The sequence below is a fragment of the Melospiza melodia genome, chromosome 1, assembly GCF_035770615.1.
Source record: "Melospiza melodia melodia isolate bMelMel2 chromosome 1, bMelMel2.pri, whole genome shotgun sequence".
Classification (NCBI taxonomy): domain Eukaryota; kingdom Metazoa; phylum Chordata; class Aves; order Passeriformes; family Passerellidae; genus Melospiza; species Melospiza melodia.
The window spans coordinates 98,611,310-98,625,168 of record NC_086194.1 but is presented as its reverse complement, the minus strand read 5'-3'; positions in this window follow the sequence as shown (position 1 = coordinate 98,625,168).

The window sequence follows — 13,859 nt, the reverse complement described above, 5'->3', positions numbered from 1 at the left end:
AAGAGAAAGTCAGTGTTTGAGACTAAAACTGTAATGAATACTTCATGCAGCTAGTAGACTAACAAACCTTATAGGAAAGAACTTGTAAGGGACAAAAAGACAGACATAAAGAAGTCTGTAAATCTACTGCTACTTCTTGCAAAAAACAAGAAGGACATCTGGATCAGTCTAACATAGAAGATACAACATTTCTTTTCAACTCCTTATAGACCTCTAACTACAAATGGAGTCTCTTACTATGAAGGACACTACATTTCATGGTTTGAGACTTTAGGGAAAAAAAAAAGTAATAATCTAAATGCTTGGCATCATATACCTGTTTACATCTTTGGACAAACTCACATTATAAACCTTAGGATAAGCATTCAGCAGGCCTTCAGGGGTAAAGCTGAAAATAAAATACATCTCTATGGTTTGTGGCTTCCATGTTATATGTGGATGTCAGAATTAGCAGGCTAGAACTGACACTGCTTACATTATTTCCGTGTTTGGAATTCAATTTCAGTGCTTTAGTTTTAAAATACAAGAGAGGGTAAGGGAAGATAGGACAATGTGCTTGGCTTTGTTCTTGTTGTGACAGTACCCAAAGAAGTGTGAGCAAGAGCATGGTCTTGCAGAGTGCCTCTAAAAGTCATGTTTAATTTGAGCTCTAGCTGTAGGCCGAGTCAGCAGCTGTTTATGGCAGCGTCTGCAAGGAAAATGCTAAAGCCACACAACAAGTCACCACTCTGGTATGCATAAATTCATCTTGCTGGTTAAAAATTGCTGTGGCAACCTGAGTGGCTGTTTATGTCAGTAAATTCACCCTGGATGCTGTATTTGACTCTCCTTCCTGAATCAACACAGTATCTCCAGGATGTGCTCTATTTCAGCAAAAATGCAAGTTTATTTGTACCAATACTGATCAAATTTGTCTTCTGAGATGGTCTGACATAGCCAAAAATGGTGCTAATGACTGTGACCCAGTACCTAGCCATTTATACTTCCACCCTCCAAGACCATCCCCTAGAAGCAGCTGGGTTAATTTCACTCCCTCCTTTCCTTTACATGGTAGGAATAGCTAAGCCTTAGTCAGGTATCCAAAGTTTGATGGTGCAAGACCAGTTTTGATTAGATTCCTAGGAAGCTGACAGAGAGAATGCCAGCAGTATAAGTCTTATATGTAATTATATACATATATGTATATAATTACATATATACGTATGTATATGTATACATGTAATTATATACATATACATATTCCCACATATATGACATATAGGGAAGCTGGTTTCAGGGGTTTGAAATGTCAGGATTTCAGTTAGGGAGTATTTTACCCTCTCTGACCAAATATAATGTAAATGAAATATGAATTTATGGAATAAATATATGGAATAACTATATAAATATGAAATATGGAATTCGGTCCTTGGATAGCTAACCTGTAGCTGCTCTGTCCTACGTGGGCATTATTCTTGACCTTGGCAATGAGTTGTGAACCAAGTAAGTATAAATCAAGATGAAGAGAATGATATAAAATGTACTTTAAATGCACCTGTGGTAGATCACAACCACAAAGCGGGTGAGGTTGCGAGGGACCTCTGGAGGCCATCATGTCTAACCACCATGTTCAGGCAGGACCACCTAGATATTGCTCAGGACCATGTCCAAACAGATTTTTAATATTTCCATGGAGGGAGACTCCAGAACTTCCCTGAGAAAATTGTGACTGTGCTCAGTCCCCCTCAGAGCAAAAAATTGCTTCCTAATGTTCTGAGGGAACCTGCTGTGTTTCAGTTTGTGCCCACTGTCTCCAGTCCTGTCATTGGGTGCCTGGCTCCCTTCTCTTTTAACCTTCCCTCCAGGTATTTACATACATTGATGAGATTCCCCTGAGCCTTCCTTACTCAGGGCTGAACAGCCCCATCTCTCTCAGCTTTTCCTCACATGTACAACACTCCAATTCCTTCATCTCCTCTGCAGATCTCTGGACTCTCTCCTGTGCGTCCACATCCCTTTTGTTCTGGGAAATCCACAGTTGGACCCTGCACTCCAGATATGGCCTCACCATGCTGAGCAGAGGGGAAGGGTCACTTTCCTGGATCCGCAGGAAATATTATGCCTAATGCAGCCCACAATATCACTAGCCTTCTTTGTGGCCAGGGCACATTGTTGGATCATGTCCAGTGGGACTCCTAGGTGTTTTCTTCAAAACAGCATTCCAGGTTGGCATCTCTCAGCATATATTGGTGCCTGGGATTGTTCCTTCTAGTGCAAGACTTTGCACTTCCATGTGAGGTTCTTGTCAGCACGTTTGTCCAGCCTGTTCAGATCCCCCTGGATAGCAGCAAGCCACTCCAGAGCGTCAGCCGCTCCACCCAGTGTCTGGGAGGAGGGCTGAGGGTGCACTCTGCCCCATCACCCAGAAATGGAACATTTTTTTCTGAAGAAATTCCACCCTATACCTTACCCTGAGAAGAAGCCAAGCAATGGTAGAAATCAATGTGAGTGTTAATGTGCTAGTGCTTAGGGAGAAAATTGTAGGTCAAAATTAGAGCATTTCAAGGATATGCCCTGGGATGAAAGTAGCTGGGATGACAGGACTGGCTAACTTCTCATTTATTTCATACTGATTTGTCCTTTTCAATTCTGTGCTCACACCTTTTTCATTATATAGGCAAAGCTAGAAACCCTCACTTTTTTGCTTATAAAAATAATGGAAGGAACTCATCCCCAATGACTAATTATCTCTGCAATTTTCACTGGAATAAATGTGGCTGAAATGTTGATAGTTCTAATGATCTGCAAAGCAAAAAGTTTCACACTCCAGTTCTTTCACTAGTTCTGGTTTACAAAAACAAATCATTAAATAGGATGATGTGCAGAGGCAAAGGGAAACTGACTTCAAGATATGCCCAAATTTTGATCATGAAAGAAACTAGGTTTACCAGCCCAGATAAAATAAATTCTGCTATTTTGGGGCATGGTGTCTCCTTGTCTTTATTTTCAATTTAATTAGATTGAACTTTATTGAAAACAATCAGGTGGAAAAATTTATTCAGGCCAGTGAAAAGAAAACTAGTTAAATCATATTCAAAGAGAAAAGTGATTGGCTCCATTTGAGATTCTGGACAGATTCTTAAGTGTACTGCAGACTGTCTCTCTTTCTTAACACAAGCCTCTGAGCCCAGGCATGTTTGTGGTTTTATAATGATTCAGTGTTGCAGAATTAAAAATCTCTGGTTCTTGTGTTGTTTGTTTACTTGCTTTGAATTTAATATTCTGTGAAACTTTTTTTTTTTGGTAGGAATTAGGCTATATTAATGTCGGAGCAAAAAAACCCAGAGACAATTGAACCCAGTATTTGTTAATGGGTTAAGTGCAACTAAATATACCTATTTCTTAAAAATGTATAAAAATGCTTTTGTTTAACTCAGCAGAAGTTAGGAAACCAGTTATTCCTACTGTAAGGCAATCCTTCTTTGGAAGCTCTCTGGAATTATTTCCTGGCATTTCTCCTAACTTCTCCTTTTGGGAATGTAACCTGTCAGTCTAACTCTCTGCTAAGGAAAGGAACACAAAAGAAGCACACTAGTTAAAAATCAAGCAATTACTTTATTACTCTGGGCTTTCTTTTTCCCAGTTGCTCTCAGAATTAAATTAATAACTGAACATATCAGATCTATATTTCATACTTTTCTCTTTACTGTCTAAACCACTGAGAAATAACAGACTACATTTTCCTGTGTACATAGCTGAAATGCCCTTAAAAAGGAGTTCTGCTGTGTAAATGGGGCCAAGTTGGAATTGCTGTGTGGGCAGGCAATGCATAATAGTTTAAAAAGTGTCTCAGAAGTCAAAAACTTTATAAAAGGAGCATCGAGTCAGTGGAAATTCTCTTGCCCTTGTTGTACACATGAGTAAAGTTGTTACCTAATCTCTGTACATCTCTCTCTGTAGTTGTTTGCCAAAATACTCCTACATCTCAATTTTTTGTGTGGTCCCTGTCAGTGTTAGTGCTTACTACCTACCATATAAAGCTTGTGTGTAAATGAATGTGCACTGAGACCCCCAGGAAAAATACACTTATTTTTTTGGCAAAATACTTTCACTTTGGAATATCTCTATACATGCTTTTATCAGAAACAATGTCAGGTGAGGAGATTCAGTTTTTGTATGAATAACAATGTCTTCCTTCTTGCTTTCTTCTCCTGTCTATGCTCCACATCCTCCCAAGAAACCCTCCTCTGCCAAAACCCAAACATGGTCAGAGTCCTGATCTAGACTAAGGAGAAGAAAATTATCGGAGACAGGAGACTTAAGATGGAAAATTTTTAAGAAGAAAGGAATACTATTTTCGATTCCTTTTACCCTTCTGCCATGATTATTTCTGTCAGAAAAACCAATGAAAGACTGAATCTAATTTTTTTCAAGTGTTTTTTAAATAAGTTCGTTTTTACAGCTAATGTAGACCAAGTGCATTTAGATCTATTATTTCTAATAATAATTTACTTGTTTATATTAGTGCTTAGTGGTTAAAGGACCAAGGCATAATAATTCATTGGCAAAATGTGTTTGTTTTTCATGTCTGAAACAAAAAATCTTTTAGGTCATTCACTTTATACCTGAAAACCCATAGATGAATAAAATGGTCTAAATGTTTTAATTAAATTTCTCATAAATTACACTACACTACACTAAATATAATGGCTTTGGAATGTGCCAAATCTCAGTGTTCCTGAATATGGAAAGTCTGAATACTTGGAAGTTCTCTAGCATGAATTATTTTAAAAATTAAGGCAGTGAACTCTATATGAAGTATTTTTTGGTTCTGTCACCTAATGTGTTGCAAAACTTCAAGGACTTTGCTTGCTACACAATATTTATGAACATTCTTCGTAATAAAAGAAATACAACTCTTTGGAGAGGTAAAAAAAAAAAACGCACCAGAGGGAACAGAAGTATTGTTTGTGCTTCCTGTTACTGTAAGCTCAAGAATGAACGGGAACAAGGACAACCAGCAGGAGGCCTGGCAGGGGATCCGTCCCAGTGTAAGTTTTGCGGATCAGGTTTCATTTTAATTTCTTCATACTGTGATCTATGTACCACTGCTTTCCTCTGGAGCTCCTCTTGGCTGTTGTGAGGCGTGTGAGGTACTGGTGTGAGCAGAACTGCCTGGCACCCTCTGCCTCCGGGCTCTACTCCCCCTCTACTGAATTAGATCTCGTTGTTTAAATGAGGCAAGGAGCATCTTGTGTTTTTATTTCTGTCTGGGGAAACTTAATTTCCCAGGCGCATATTAAGGTTAACAGCCTTTGTATGGAGGGACTTTGTTGGGCTGTGCACCTCCAGCAATCCATCTCTGCTTTAGCATGGCCACTGGGCATTTCAGTGATTCAGTTTTGCTTAGAGACTGAACTGTACTGCCACAGCTTCTGTACAAATAGGGTGCAGGGCCTATATTTTGACTATTTACCAAAATTATATAATCCTATGCAATAAAACACATCAAAAGCATATGTCATAAACAATACTGGTGAATAAAACTGCAGAATTTGTCTTCCCTGTCCCCATTCCCCCTTTGGTTTTTGCATGCTTGCTACCATGAATATCATAATTTGTCTTCCTTTTTGAGAAAAAACTTTCAGTTCTTTACAAAGACTTAGTTCTTAAAATATTTGTGAGTTTTCCTTCTTAAAGCATTAAAGATATTGTTTCTGTGTGTATATGAATAACACAGCATAAGAATTGTATTTTTTTCCTACACAGCTCACTTTCTAAGCAGTTACTGTAATTTTAAGGCACTTGGGAAATATAAATGTCCATAGATCCTTGCTAAAAGCTAAAATTGTATTCTAGGTTTTCTGTTGAAAATTGTATTAGATTTCTCAGGTTAAATGCTTAGCCATTTACACCTTCACAAAAAGCTCAAAAGCAGTGCTAAATCTTCTTGAAGCCTTAAGAAAGAATATGATGAAGTGATTTCTAAAGCACTTTTTTTTGGCCAAAGTGTTTTTGTTGGGATTTATGGAAAGTACTAGGGGAGATAAATACTGCTTAAAAAGTAATATTCTATAATGTTAGGCTGATTTATCAAGCACAAAAAAAAAAAGAAAAATCAAAGAAAAGGGATAATTTGTTGTATACACTACATGAATATACTTCATTTTAGAGAACAATTCTGGGGTTTTTGTTACAGTGGTATTCTTTGAGCAATTTTAGCCTACACTATTGATGTATACATATGACTACCTCTGCTGTCTGAGACAATAATATTATTAAAGTAAAAAGAAGAAAAAGTTTAAAAAACCGCAAGTTTAGGCCCTGGCCTGGACCCTGCCAGCACCAGTGCTGCTTTTTCTGTTACTGCATCATACAGAAAAACCAGAGGACCACAAAATGCACTACCATATGCATTAAGTTTTTTTTTCTTTTTTTCTTCTCAGGGTCACAGATTGATCAAGGGGGAAAAATCCCTCAGACACAACTCCAAAGTGTCATATTCAGAAGAAATATTTAGGCAATGACTACATAATATTATTGTAGCAATCTGAATAAAATGAAGCGAAATTTCTATGCTAAACAAATCAAACCTCAAATTGAAGTTTGAGATAAACTTTACTCTTTCTTAAAAGTGAGTTCTGCATTATTTTATTCTCTAATTTCCATTAACTTTCACAGTTAATGTATTTCAGTTTTATGTTTCACTTTTGAGTGTTGTTTGTAGAACAGTATGGATAAACCAAACAGTAGCAGTCCTTAGGAAGGCACCTTACTCCAAGTGAATTAGTAATTAGGCAGGATTAGCAAATTGATTTCATACAGACTATACTCAGCCACACAAGGCACATGTGAAATATTCACTTCATATAATGAACCATAAACAAAAATGCCAACAAAATGGTTATTTGTCTGTTCTCATTGACAAGATCCCTGGCAATCAAAGCACTACCTTTAAAATAAATCAATAGGTATAAATAGGTAAATCAATAGGTATAAATAGGTAAATCAATAGGTATAAATGGGTTCCCTTGTGGTTACTCCATAATTTTTAAAAGTTCAGCAGTTTTTTTTCCCTTGAAAATATATTTCAATAAAAAGAATTTTGGGCAACAGAGGACTTTTTACAAAACATTACACAACTGCATTCTACAAGTTTCAGGTACATTCTACAGGTTTCCATAACTACAGGGTATGGTTTTTACATCACTTCAGAGCATGTTGGGTCTACTCATGGGGCTGAAAGTGACCTGATTAAAAAACCTTTCCAATGGCTGCCTCAAGGAAGTACCATGTATACCTACATCATTCCTGAGGAAATGTCTGTGTAATATATTCTTGAGCACCTTCAGTGACAGGCATTCTGTTCTTCTCAAAGAAATTGTAGTGATGCCACTTGGTGTTCTTACATCAGGGATTCCATGTCCCAGGGTCACCATCACCATCTTTCTCTTTGGCTTTTTGGACATGCAAAAATATTCAGTTCCACTGCTTGAAACAGGACACAAATACTGCAAATAAAAAGGCCAGGCTGGAAATATTAACATCTGTAAATATTAACATCAGGATATGCCGCTGTAAATATAAAAAGTTCTTAGGAAAGATGTCAGTTCTTGGTATGACCGGGTAACTGGAACCCGTGGGGAACTGGTGTTGGAAATAAGCAGACATCTCTGGATATTTTCTGCTCCTAGGGTGATGGAGAATTATTATGATCAAGACAATGAGCAAGTAATCTCTGTTGCTCTTGTTGATCTGCAAGGGGGAAAATCTTGATGGCTTTCAGTAATCAAATCTTTTAGCTAAGTAAGATTAAAGCAGGATGGGCCTCCACTGGTTCTGAATTAATTATGGAAGGAAAACTGACACCAACCTCTGAATAAATGTGTTAATGTTTAGCAGGAAAATAAAAAAAATCGTTGAGACTATAAAAGTAGTGAACTTCATTAAAAGTAAGCCTAGCAAAACACATGCTGTATTGTGTGCTAATGGGCATTATATAACAACTCCTTTTTTCCCACCAGAGTGCTGCCTCTCCAAAGTAAACTTGAAAAAAACTTTAGTTCCTGACTGTATAAAAATCTTTCATTTGAAATACTGATTTGAAGGCATTGAGCCTTTGGTTGTTACCAATATCTTTCAGCTTGTGATTTTTTTCCTGATATGAGAATGGGGCCTGTCATATCCTTGCAGATAGATTGCAAACTGAGATATGAATGAAACCATACCACATTTTAAAAACTTCTAACAAGAGGTCACTGTGTTGGAAATTATGGAAAAATGTCCTGCTATGATTCTGTCTTGACTTTATCCACTATACTGATATCCAAACTTGACTTTAAGAGTTGAATTACAATTGAGACTCTTATGCAAGGAAAGATGAACAGTTTAAGTTTAACTGTGGGTACAGTTTTAGCTGTTGGTAACATATTGGAGCTCCATTTTCCTAATGAATATTTTGCCTATATGGTACACCAAGTAAGAAAATGGATGAAGAGTGATAGAGAATGATACAAAGAAAGTTGAATTATGATCTGACCTATCAAATGTAATGCTAATTTTTTACACTCTATTGTCTCTTATGGATCATTTTATAAGATGTAAGTTTTTCTGTCATACTTTAGAATAAATAAGGAAATTCTATTTATTTTCAGCATTTCAGAAGTGTACCTTTTTTTAAGTATTAGAACTGTTAATATATGCTTATGCTAGAAATAAGTTTTAATTTATGTATAAGTGAATAAGTGACAAGTTAATATAGGTTCCTGCTCCTCAGAGCAGTCAAACACACTGGTAGACTTCTGCTTCTGTTTTTGTACTTTGAATCCATTGCTATAAGTCAATCCAACATTACTGAAACAAATTTATATAAATTTTACAATTTGACTTTGAGCATTTATTCAAAAGAATAGATTTTAAAAATCCAACAACAAAATCCTGTTCATTCCCAGGAGGCAAATGAAATTTTGTCTGCAGGTAATGCAACCAGTCGTTGTTAGGTGAGCCCCTGCCATAGAAAGCAGCTAATACCTTTGATAATTACATGCATCAAGGGCTGTAAGAAGAATCATCTTTTGCTGAAAGGGTGCATTATTTGACAGTTCTACAATTCTGTAACACAAATTATTTTGAGGACATTACAAATTTCTGTTCTAGCTGAGGTCCTCAGAGCTCCTCCTCTTAAGGTTCCCTTGAGATGCTTAAGATGTACATTGATTTAGAATAGTACAGTGCTTCAGGGTGTATCTGATGCTTTGGATATAAAGTGCTATACAATCCAGTTTCTGGGGATTTTTAATTCCTTTTGTTTTCTTCAGGGAATTCCTTTCACAATGGTATATTTTTTATGTAGTTGCTTTCATGTCTGGGAACATAGAATCTCTCCTTGAGTGGTAAGATGTTTTACTACAATCATCTTTTTATATACATAGATATGCATGTGCTTTAAAAATAGATTGGAGACCAAAACTTTTTCAAGAAGTCTCAAAATTCAAAACCCCCATTTCCCTGTTTCCCTGTGCCTCTGGGGGTGGAGGGAGCAAAATCTGTAAGAAGTTGAGCTTAGGGAGAAGAAGGGGTGGAAGGAAGATGTTTTAAAACATTATTATTTTTCTCAGTGTTTGATTGGTAATAAATTAAACTAAGATCCCCAAGTTGAGTCTGTTTTGATGGTAATAAGAGCAAGTGCTGGATTCTGCACCTGAGACTGGCCAGCTCTTGATGGACAGACAGACTGCAATATGAGAAGATAGAAAGCAATGCCACAGAAAAGAACCTGGGGGTCCTGGCCCATGGCATGTTTAACCTGAGTCAGCAGTGCCCTGGCAGCCAGGAGGGACAATTTTGTGTCTTGAGGAGGATCAGGCTCAGCATCACCAGCCAGGCAAGGGAGGAGATTGTCCTGCTCTGCTCTGCACTGGGACAGCCTCACCTTGAGTGCTGGGAGCAGTTTTGTGTCCTGCCCAAATATGTTCTTCATAAAAAAGTGCAAAGCTGATAGAGACCATTGAAAGGAGAGCCATGAGGATGGACAAAGATCTGGATGGGAACAGCAGGGGACACTTGGTCTGTTCAGCCTGGAGAAGAGGAAACTGAGGGGAGACGTCATTGCAGTCTGGAACTTCCTCATGAGGGCAAGAGGATGGGCAGACCTTGATCTTTGCTCTGTGGTGAACGGTGGCATGAACTGAGGGAATGACCTGAAGTTGCATCAGGGGAGATTTAGGTGGGATATCAGGAAAATATTCTTCATCCAGAGGGTGGTTGGGCACCAGAACAGCTCCCCAGGGAAGTGGTCACAGCACCAAGCTGACAGAATTCAAGAAGCATTTTAGCAATGCTTTCAGGCACATAGTGGAATTCTTGAGGTGTCCTGTGCAGGGCCAGGAGCGGGTCTTCAGTGATACTAGTGGATCCCTTTTAACTCAGCATATTGTGTGATTCTTTGATTCTGCCCTGTAAAAACCTACTAGTAAGAAGAAATACTTGCTAAGAATAAGAATTGTCCTATTAAATACCCTCTTAAGAATGATTCATCAAAATAAACTAAATTTTTTTTTGTGTATAAATGACATTATTTTGAACATTATGCTGATTCTTAGTGTGCTTATGATCATAACTGAATAAAAATATTGTTTGTGTTTGAAAAATATTTTCTAAAGTTATACATCACAGAAAAAGGATATGAAATAATGCACGACAGTAAAAATAATTAATATTTTTTATCTCTGAATTACTCTTCTTTTCTTTCACTGTTTTTATTAAATTTTAGCAAGATGTAAATAGTGAGATCATACCCTCCTTTTCTGATTGAATAATGGATTCTCTGATGCACACTGAGTGTTTTTTTTTACTATGAAGAACATATAAAAAATAATAGCCCTTTATGTGGCTGCACTAGCCAAGGTTATAAGTTGGGCAACATGACATAATTTGAAAAGAACAGATGGATGAAGCTCTCAAGCCCTTTTTTAGCCTGATAGAGAGCAAACATTAAAGTGGATAATTGCTCTGGATATCATTAAATTATCTTAGTCAGCTAGGAGATCTTGAGAATAACTGTAAGAAACTAGGAAGTAAGAAAGAATAGGCACAAAGTGCCTATGTGCACGCTTATTCTGAAAATAGCTGCTACTTTCAGCATGTTGAGCTCTGAATAATAGGCAAAAAATTGGTGATGAATTTAAAGTGTTTAAGATAGGAAGAAATTCTAGTGTACTATCAAACTCACCCATAATTTAGGTCAAAATTTCATTTATGCTGTAATATTATACATATTAGTAAGCAAATAACCTCCTGGAAGTTTAATTTTGAGTTTTGGAAATATTTTTCCCCTTAGCTGAATGCACCCAGAGTAATTCTTTCCAGTGTGTTCTTGGCTCATGTTAGGCTTGAAAAAAGCCTTATGTGTCCTAAAAGCTTGCTGTTTCCCTTATTCTGATGGCTCTTTTTGTCTAATATAAACTATTATCTCTTTCCAGATGTTGATTTCAAGGAGCGGTGGATTAAAAACCAGAAGAGATGGTGTTCAACTTTGTACCACAGAAATAAATTTTAAAATTACCGACACCTGTAGAAGCCTGGTTAGATCAGAAAGACTGCATTTTTTTTTAATGTTGGCTGGTAATTATTACTGATCACAGGCATTTCTCATTTTCCAGAGTAGTTCACAGTTATGTGGGTATGCACCGTTAGCCTGGATGCAGCAGGGGAGATAGCTGATGTGTGAAGCCTTTCCTAAGTTTAATTGGCTAGTTTTGAATTTGCAGATGTTAGATTTCCAAATCAGTAATCCAGTAAATGCACACAAGCAGCTGTGATGAGACAGAGAATTTGATTTGCTGCTGCTTTTGAAGACAAATCACATTTGTAAAGGAAGATGTTAAACTTAAAGAGAATATGCCCTTGCAAATTCTGTTACCCAAGGGGAAATTATAGAATTGAATGTCAAGGTCATCATGACAGGCAGCACGTGCCTTGCAGAAAATAAAATGGCAACTTTAGAGACTCTGGGTTTTAAACTTTTAATGAGGCATGGGTTTTGGTTTTTCTCTTTTCTTTTTTTTTTTGCTTTTTCCAGTCCACGTGGCAACAGCAGCAGCTGAGGTGCACAGCTGCATTGGGCATGGGCAGGGACAGCATCCCAAGAGGATGCAGCAGCCAGGCAGGGATGTGCCATGGGCAGGGGTGTTTATTGCAGTGGCAACCAGCCTTGCATCACAGCAGGGCCAAAGGGTGCTGGCTATAGGGGCAGTCACTTCCTTTGGGCTCCAGCAATGAAAAGGGTGATGGCTTCAATTAAACACCATGAAATGCATTTAGTTTAACAATTAAATTAGGTTTTTGGACTGCTTCTTGTCATGTGATTGAGCCAAATCAGACTGCAGCAGCAGGAATTTCAGCAAACACATTACCTGGTGTTTCTCAGGTTTTTTTTTTCAAAATAACAGATGCACATATTTCACACCATGTAATGTTATAATCTTTACTCAAAACACTGTGAATATCGAATTGAAGGGAAGTACAGGGTACACATATGATAGCACTTTAATATAAGAAAATACTATTATTTGAACAATATCAGAGGATGAGCAAGATAGAAGGAAGCATATGAAAATTAAGTGATGACATTGAGCTAATCAGCTGTTTAACAATTATCTAACAATGTTACTCTTTTGAAATGATGCCTACCCTCAGTGTGCATCCTAGAGTGCATTATTTTTATTCTCTTCTGTGTAACTATTCACTACAGTACTGCATAAAATGGCTGGTGAATGGCTTTCATGAAAAAAAAAAGGAAGCATGAAAGTGCAATGGGATTTTGGAATTTTTACAAAGGGTTGTACATGGAACCTATCACTGGTTTAATGATGTCCAGTGGACTTGCTAGAATTCCTATTCAGAAATGTAATCCCATTCAAAAGTAGACTGGTATGTAATTGGCAATAGTAGTGCAGCTACTTCATAACACCATGCAATTCTTTGGTTATCCTATTCTTTTCACTCTTCCTTATGAATCTATAATTTGCATAACAATTTTACAGTGACTTCTTAATAATGTGTAGCATGTCAAATGTTACTATCCGATTATGGGTAATCTGATTTCTTGAAATCCATGAACAATTGCACTCAATAGCCTCAGTATGAATGTACAGGATCCTTTAACGTGATTGCCTCCTAGGCTGAGAACACTCAGGCAGGTTGCCTGTGACTAATGTGCCCAGATTAGCTTCCTTACTCTTTTCCACTGAACCCTGCAGCAACCAGAATGTACATGAAAGAGAAAGGAAATGAGACAATTCAATCTACCTATGCTACCACACCATTCTGGTATTTACAATGTTGGAGACAAACATCTGTCTTGGCAAGTGCAGAAGATGTGTCTGCATGTGCTTGTGAGCACCATGTCTATATGGGTGTGCAGATGTTTATTTTTTAAAGTCTCTGAAGACTTTCTTCTACATCTATGTAGCTGGGGATGGGGGGTGGGAGAACTAGACACCCACTTTCCCTTCATGTTATTAAAAAATACTTTGAGATCTATTAAAACTGTGTTGTGAGACTGTTCTAGGAGGAGAAAGCCATACTTGTCCTGTCCATATACATATCTTCTGTCCAGGGATGGTCCTGGCATGCCCTGCTGTGCCAGCTGTGCTCAGGTCGTGTGTTTGGTCAGCTTGGTCCGGATTGTTCTTTCCCAGAAGAGACCTAGGAAGAGATCTAGAGGTTTTGCAATGCTCTAAGGAGTTTAAATTACCCATCTCAAACACTCTTAAGGCCACAGAAGAGCTTTGCCATGAGATAAGCAGAGAAGGGATAGTGTGAACTCCAGACCTGGCCAGATGTGCTTAGCTCATCCTGGTTAACACATCTGGGCAGAA